Here is an 8,735-nt window from a genome sequence, read left to right as displayed (position 1 = left end):
AAAAAAAAAAAAAAAAAAAAAGACTGTAAGAGCCAGAGATGGTAGATGAGTTTAAGGAAATTGTTTTCTGTACACATACACAATAGGGCACGGATGAACTCAGCGTGGTTGTCAGTGTGAACAAGACCTGTGCACAATAAGGCCAAACAAAACCCCAGCGTGGGGAGGGGATGTGGGTGTAAATCCCACCCCTAGCTAAGGAGCTACATGGGCTGTAAGTTAAGGGTGAGAGCTCTGTCTGTTCCCATTCTAGCTCCCAAACAACTGACACAAAAACCTATTAAGTTGATTAACAAGCTTTAAGCACCATGACTGGGCAGATATTCATCTATTCTAGCCCTCTAACCTATCTACATCCCAGTCACAGGCCCCATGTTATTTGCAGTTTGAGTCTCACCCTGGCTTACTCTGCTCCATGTGTGTCCTCATGGTAGATCCCTTGGTGTCCAGATCATCACAATTCCTCCTGAGCCATGACTCCTCGTACCCATCTCTGCCTTCCTGTGGTCCTTCTCTTACTCTTTTCTTCCTGGGACTCCTGGCTGGGATCAGAAGTCCATCCTTCCTATGTCCTCTGCCCAGTCATAGGAAACAAAGGTTGCACAACATTGACACTAGAGATGCTTGACGGTGCCAGCATCTGAACTGCAGACAGCTGTGTGGGCACTGAAGCTGGCATTTGAATACACGGAGCACAAGACCAAGCCCCAGCAGAGCTCCTGGCCAATACTAGCTGCTGGGATGACCTCCCTCTCAGGTTTAACAAGCTCTAGTGGGTGGCCAGACACCTAAGAGTGTACATAGGCAACCCAATGGGTCTAGAAAAAAAATGGGAACACAAAGATGGGTGAGTATGGAGTCGGGGGCAGGTCTGGCAGGAGATGGATGAGGAGGTGAATATAACCAAAATACAGCATGTAAACAGTCAAAGTCTTAATGAAAACATTAAAAATACATACTACCATGAATATTGGTATATGCATGTTTATTTGAATCTTGTTTTCAATTTTGGGGCTTATGTCTGGACGTGGAAGTGTAATTTTGAATCTTATGTAACCGCAGCATCCGGAGATGTGGCACCTCAGGGATCTCTTTGTCAGTGTGGTCGTATACAAAACCTCCCTGCTCTCCCATATCTCAGGGAGTGCTGCAGATCAGGCTCGCTGTGATGCTCTCGGGTAACGACGCCTTGTATTTCTACTTGACACTAGTTATGCTAGTCTTTATGGTGATAATAGTGCTTTTTCTAGTTTCATGACCTATACAACCTCAGTGTGTGTGTGTAAAATTAAAACCTAAGATCTACATACAAGAAAAAGTTCAGCAGCTGTATTTTTTGAATCTGTACTGTTCCTTTAACAGAACAATAATCTCCATTCATTTTTCTGTAAATGTCACATCTTCACCTTTCTTTACGGGTGACTGAAATCTCACTGTCTATATGCACCACGTTTGCCTCATCCATCTTTCTGCTAATGAACATGGAGACTGCTTCCATTTCTTAGCTACTGTGAATAGTGCAGCAGTGAACATGGACACATACGTGCCTCTGGGGAAGCATTCAGAGTCTTTGTGTGTGTGTGTGTGTGTGTGTGTGTGTATGTGTGTGTGTGTGTGTGTATGTGTGTGTGTGTGTGTGTGTGTGTGAGTGGTGTAACTAGGTGTGTGATAGTTCTAGTTTTTTCTTTGAGAAAATATGACTTTAACACTGTAAACTTGCTATTTAAAATGCAGAATTTTGCAGCTTTTTAAATTTTATTTTATTTTATTTTTATTTTTTTAAATTTTATTTTATTTCATTTTGCAACTAGGGTTACCTAGTTGTAGAGCATTAAAGTTTTCATTTATTGGCTAGATGTGGTGATTCACTTCTATAATGCTACAATTTGGGAGGCAGAGGCAGTAGAATTATTATGAATTTAAGGCTGGTCTAGAATTGAGTTGAGACTATGTCTCTGAAATCAAATTAAGCAAACCAGAGTTAAAACCCAAATCAAATACTGTTTTCAGAAGTATGCCACTAGATGGCAGTACAACAACACCTTAAACCATCCAAAGGCTTTCAGACTGCAGTGTGATCAGGACAGTGACTAAGCGACTTTATAATTCTTTTTGACATCATTGAGGCAATTTCATTTATCACAGAAAGTATTTCAGTGGCTTAGAGGGGCTCTCAAGCTTTGTTAGGCAAAGAACCTAAGAAGTATATAAATCTTTCTAAAACAAAAATTTAATTTTAGTTTTTATTTGTTTATTTTATTTTGAGGCTCTGGCTGTTCTGGAACTGGCTCTGTAGACCAGGCTGGCTCAGAGATCCTCCTGCCTCTGTTTCTGCTGGGATTAAAGGCATGCGCCATCACTGCCCCGCAGTTTGTTCACTTTATTAAAGGTTTTAATTAAAGTTGCTTTTAACAGTGTTAGCCATTTCTGCTTTGAAGGATGATGATTTTTTTTTTTTTGGTTGTTGTTAATTTTTATTTTGTTGTTTCTATTTTTTGAGACAGGATTTCATTTTATACTTATAGTCTAGTCTGTAACTTACTATGTAGACCAGGCTGGCCTTGAATTTGAGGCAAGCCTTGCAGGTGCTGAGATTGTGGGATGAGCCACGCTGCCCAGCTGGAAGATGAGAACTGCAGAGCAAGCACACTGACTAGGGAGTACTGGTATCAGCAATGACACGGTTCACACTCACTTGTTGGATTCTTTGACTCGCCAGCTTTGTTCGGCAAAGAATCAGTATTTAGTTCAAAGCTGCAAATATAGGAGCTGGCTTAGTTCGTGGGAAGTTCCTTTTGGTTAATGGCAGGGGAAATCAGGGCTTAAGTCATTTGTGGAGTTAAGATGGATTTACAGGTCATTTTAACATCTGAGCCTCTGGACCTACACAAATTCTTTTTTAATTGAAATAATGAGATAGAATTTCTCTATTAGAAGGAAATCCATTATTTATTATTATTATTATATCAGGCAGTGAAAGGGAAGGTCTCAGATCACCAACATTTGATAGTTATAGGATGAACCCAAACAATTGCATCAGTAACTTTTCTAGTTGCTGGTATTAAAATACCTCAGTTATCATCTGCCGGGAAGGGCGACTTATCTGGGCTCATGGTTCTGAAACTTTAGTGCATCATAGCTAGAAGACACGGACCATGTGGCGGCAGGCATTCATATACTGAATGGTGGACCTGCGAATGCCTACTTCCACATCCTTTCTGCTCAAGCTGTCTGTGAAGTTATTACACTCTTCTAGAAGGGTCACAGGAAGCCATCATCCAGGAAATGGAAGCTGGCTATTCCCTGCAAAGAGCCAAAGTTTCAGGATACTGCATTTGAAGGGCAAACAAACACTGGCTAACTTCTTTTCATTCAGGACACCAGTGAGCAAAAATATACCTGTAAGCCATGGTCACAGCCACGGTCACAGTCATGGTCACAGCTGTGGTCACAGTCATGGTCGCAGCTGTGGTCACAGCTGTAGTCACAGCCGATGGTGAGAACTGGAACGGCAGCAGACTGTGTCTCAGATTCAAACAGGTTGCCTGTTTCCATTCTTTCTGCAGGCCTCAGGGCTTCAATTCTTTTCTCCCACCTAATACCAGATCAGGTCCCCCCCTCCCCATCTACTTTCCCTCCCACTTATGATTGCTTTCTTCTCTCTCCCAAGTGGAACTGAGGCATCCTCACTTGGGCACTTCAGCTTGTTGAGCCTTTTGAATTCTGTGGACTGTATTTTGTGTATTCTGTATGTTTTTTCCCTAAAATTCACTTATTAGTGAGTGAGTACTAATAAAAGTAGATGCATGTCCTTTTGCATCTGAGTTACCTTACTCAGGATATTTTCTAGTTCCATCCATTTGCCTGCAAAAGTTAGGATGTCCTTGTTCTTAATAGTTGAGTAGTATTCCATTGTGTAAATGAATCACATTTTCTGTGTCCATTCTTCTGTCATGGGACATCTAGGTTTTTTTTTTCCAGCTTCTGGCTGTCACAAATATGGCCACTATGAACATAGTGGAACATGTGCCCCTATGGCATGGTGAGCCATTTTTTGGGTATATTCCCAAGAGTGGTATAGCTGTGTTTTCAGGTAGATCTATTTCCAATTTTCTTAGGAACCTCCAGACTGATTTCCAGAGTGGTTGTACCAGTTTGCAATTCCAACAGCAATGGAGGAGTGTTCCTCTTTCTCCATATCCTCGCCAGCATCTGCTGTCACCTGAGGTTTTGATCTTAGCCATTCTGACTGTTGTTAGGTGGAGTCTCAGGGTCATTTTGATTTGCATTTCTCTGATCACTGAGGACTTTGAACATTTCTTTAGGTGCTTCTCAGCCATTTGAGATTCCTCAGTTGTGAATTCTCGGTTTAGTTCTTTACCCCAATTTTGATTAGGTTGTTTGGGTTTTTTTTTGTGATTAACTTCTTGAGTTCTCTATATATTTTGGATATTAGCCCTCTATCAGATATGGGGTTATTGTAAAAGTTGTCAACCTTGCTATTTTTCAAAAAAGATGTATTTGGAGTTGAGGGAATGGGTCAGCAGGGAAGAGCACTGGCTGCTCTTCCAGATGACTGGGGTTTGATTTCTAGCACCCACATGGTGGCTCACAACTGTCTGCAAATCTAGTTTCAGGGGATCTGATCCCCTCTTTTGAGTTCCAGAGGAACCCAGGCAGACATGTGGTGCACAGACATGCATGCAGGCAAACCATCCCTACATGTAAAATAAAAACAAATAAAAATGAAAAAACTATTTATTTTATATGTATGTATGTGCACTTGAGAGCATGTGTGCATATCACATACACGCATGAGCCTGTGGAGGCCAGAAGGGTGTCGTCCCCTGGCACTAGCATCACAGGGAGCTGTGAACTGACTCATGGAACACTGGCTACTGAATTCAAGGCCTCTGCAGGGGCTCTTAACTGCTCAACCAGCTCTCCAGTCTCCACCATTTTCCCCCCTAATCTACTGGTTTTATTTTTATTTCAATTCCATGAAGACAGACTTTATCACTGGTAACCTCCCAATGGTCTCTTCTCTGTCTTTGTCTTGCTTTCAGGCCATTTTTGTTTGTTGTTTTGTTTGTTGTTTTGTTCATTTGTTTGTTTGTTGCTTTTTGGATACAAGATCTCAGTTTGTAGTCTAGGCCGGCCTAGTCTAGACTATCTCACTATGTAGCCTAGGGTAGCCTCAACCTTATGGCAATCCTCATTTAAGTACTGAGCAGTCTATGTAGGTTTCTCTGATTGCAACCCATATTTACTTTCTAAAAATGAACATTTTTTTCATGTGCCTAATATAATCAGTTATATTGATGTTTGTAACTGAGGTTTATTCATTTCCATACTTATGGCAGTGTGAATGAATTAATTATATAAAGATATATACCTTGTTGATGAGCATTTGATCTCTCTCTCCCCCCTCCCCCTCTCTGTCTTACAGTTTTTTGGTGTTTATTTGTAAGAAGTTTTCCAGTATCTATACCTACAGAGAACAGAAAACTTTAGTGTATGAAAATGTTCAAGTTGTTTTTGCTTATTTGTGTGTGTGTGTGCATGTGTGTGGGTCTGAGTGTGTGCACAGGGGCTAAGGAGGGATAGTAGCTGTCACTCTGTTCCTTAATGCTTTGAGACAGGGTCACTCACTGAGCCTGGACTTAGGCTGGTGGTCAGTAAACCCCAGTGATTTCCTGTCTTCACAGATTCACAGAACTGGGTCACAGCTACACGGAGCTGTGCCTGTATGTATGTATGTATGTGTGTGTGTATGTATGTATGTATGTATGTATGTGTGTACATATGCATGTATGTATTCTTATCTCATATATTACATCCCAACTACAATTTTCCTCCCTCCCCTTCCCATAGTCTCTCCCTCTATCTTTCCCTCTTCTGCAGACAACCTCCCCATCTCCCCCCCAGAAAAGAGCAGGCCTCCAGGGACATCAACCAAACATGGCATAACATGCTACAATGAGAGCAGCACAAACCCTCATATCAAGGCTGGATGAGGTAACCCAGTAAAAGGAAAAGGGTCCCAAAGGCAGGCAAAGCGTCATGGGCAGCCCCCACTTCCACTGTTAGAACAGAATCTTACAACATGCAGAAGACCTAGGTCAGACCCATACAGGCTCCCCAATCTCTGTGAGCTCACTCACAGAGTCAGTGTCAGTTGACTCTGTGGGCCATGCCCTTGTGGTGACCTCTGGCTCTGGCAATCCTTCCCTCCCCTCTCCTACAGGACTCTGCCTAACACTTGGCTGTGGGACTCTGTATGGTAGTGGTAGTATCTGTGGTTTTTTTTTTTTTTTTTTTTCATGAGTTCTGGGGATTTTAAAAATTCATTTGTTTATTTTTACATAATTTGTGCATACATGATATGTGTACATATGCATATGTGTTTGTGTGTGTGGGCATGTGTATTCCATGGCATGCTTGTGGAGGTCACAGGATAGTCTTGGGATCGGTGCTTTCCTTTCACCTTGTCCGAAGAAGCATCTCTTCTGTTTGTTGCTACTCCGTGCACTCCAGATTAGCTGGTTTAGGAGATTCTGGGGGGTCCTTTGTCTCTGCTTCCAATCTGACTCCCGGATTGTTGGGATTACAGGTATGTGCCAGTATGTCTGGCTTTTCTGTGGGTTCTGGTAATGTGAACTCAGGCTCAGGCTGGGTACCACCAGCCTCTTTACCCACTCAGCCATCTCTCCAGCTTCAAGTGTTCAATAATCCTACCAGTGCTTGGTGTTGTTAGACTTTAAGTCTATACTGATCAAACGGATACTATTATTTTTATATATGCAATTCATATTTCTGATTACTAATGAAGATGAGGAGGAGTTTGCCTAGTAAGGGGTTGTCATGGGTGGGTCTCTGTTATGATTGACAGGCTTGGACTATGTTAACCCTTGCTCACTGCACATGTCCCTTTCCATGATGCATCTGGTTTTAATCATGTGCAGGCTCAGTCAATGCATAGGCATAACATGGTAAATCAGGGTTTTCCCCTAAGAGTTCAGTCAGAGGACATACCTGATGTTTTTATACATGTGCCCCAAACCAATTTCATTAAAATTGACCCCTGCCTCCCATACCTGGATCTGTTCTGTAACTTTGTTAGATTGGAAAATGACCACATCCACTGTTCTGTGTGGGATATGTATGCAGCTTTCTGTACACAAGGTACCTGTGTTGTGTGCATTATCGGAATCTTCCGGGTGCATTTTTTCCTTAGTGCATACAGTGTAGCTACTTTATATTCAGTATCTGGCAATTCTATCTTCTAAAACCTGTGGAGCAATACACCTGTTATCTGTTATTTCTGCCAATTATTTCTTATGATTTATTGGTGTATTTAGTATTTTAAAATCATGAGTGTCTATCTTGCTGAGGCTAATTGGTGAGATTATGTTACAGGTAATTTTTTCCATGTTCAGTATGTTTTATCACTGTGCCAAATTCCTAAATTAAACAACTTAAAGATCCGTTCTGGGCTGTGGTTTCAGGGAATTTAGACTATACTCAGCTGGGTTCTGTTGTTTGCAGGCAGTAGAAAGGCTCATAGCAGGGATCAAGGTACAGACAATCTTACCTCAGGAAGTTGAGGGCAGGGGGCTCAGAGATGTTTCCTGGAACAAGATCTTCCCTACAAGGCACTCTGGCGGCAGCACACCTGTAATAGTCCATTCAGCCACGAAACCAGGATCGCATCAATCTACTTTCTTGGCCTGAAGAGTTTTCCAGGGTCGTGCCTACCCCACCCCCCAAGGTTGTGTTATCTTCATGCTTCCTGGCTCACAATGGGAACTTTGGGGGTTAGCTCTCTACTCCCAGTGATCCCTGTTCATAGATTTATCTCCGGCTTTTGCATTTGTCATATGTCAGTCACATTTGGGTTTCAGCTGTCTTTTTCCTGTCTTTGTCTTTAGTGTTCTTCTTACTTCCTTGCAGACTAAGACATGCATTAAAATTAAACTCATGGTAATTTATTCAAGACTCAGTGGCATCTTATAAGGAAGGAGTTCTTTTTTAAAATTTGTTTTGTGTGTGTGTATGTGTGTGTATGTGTGTTTGTGTATGTGTGTGTGTGTATATGTGTGTATGTGTGTTTGTGTATGTGTGTGTATGTGTGTGTGAGTATGTGTGTGTATGTGTATATGTGTATGTGTGTGTGTATGAATGTGTATGTGTGTGTGTGTGTATATGTGTGTGTATGTGTATATGTGTATATGTGTGTGTGTGACTCAACTCAGATGCTTAAGTTTGGCAGCACTGCATTTACCTGCCATGTTATCTTATTGCTCTGATCTCTCTCTCTCTCCTCCTTCCCTCCCTCCCTCCCTTCTTTCTCTTTCTTTTTTGTTCTTTTTGAGCTAGGGCCTTTTGTAGCCCAGGCTGTTTGGCCAAATGGCTTCTGATTCTCTACTAACTACGCACTAGAGTTACAGGCCTGCACCAACAGAACACAGGACAAGTACCCTTACCTACTGAGCTCCACTCCCAGTGAAGGACAAGTACCCTTACCTACTGAGCTACACTCCCAGTGAAGGACAAGTACCCTTACGTACTGAGCTACACTCCCAGTGAGGGCAAGTACCCTTACCTACTGAGCTACACTCCTAGTGAAGGACAAGTACCCTTACCTACTGAGCTACACTCCCAGTGAAGGACAAGTACCCTTACCTACTGAGCTCCACTCCCAATGAAGGACAAGTACCCTTACCTACTGAGCT

The sequence above is a fragment of the Mus caroli genome, chromosome 5 (genome assembly GCF_900094665.2).
Source record: "Mus caroli chromosome 5, CAROLI_EIJ_v1.1, whole genome shotgun sequence".
In the NCBI taxonomy this organism is placed as follows: Eukaryota; Metazoa; Chordata; class Mammalia; order Rodentia; family Muridae; genus Mus; species Mus caroli.
This window is presented reverse-complemented; position numbering follows the sequence as displayed.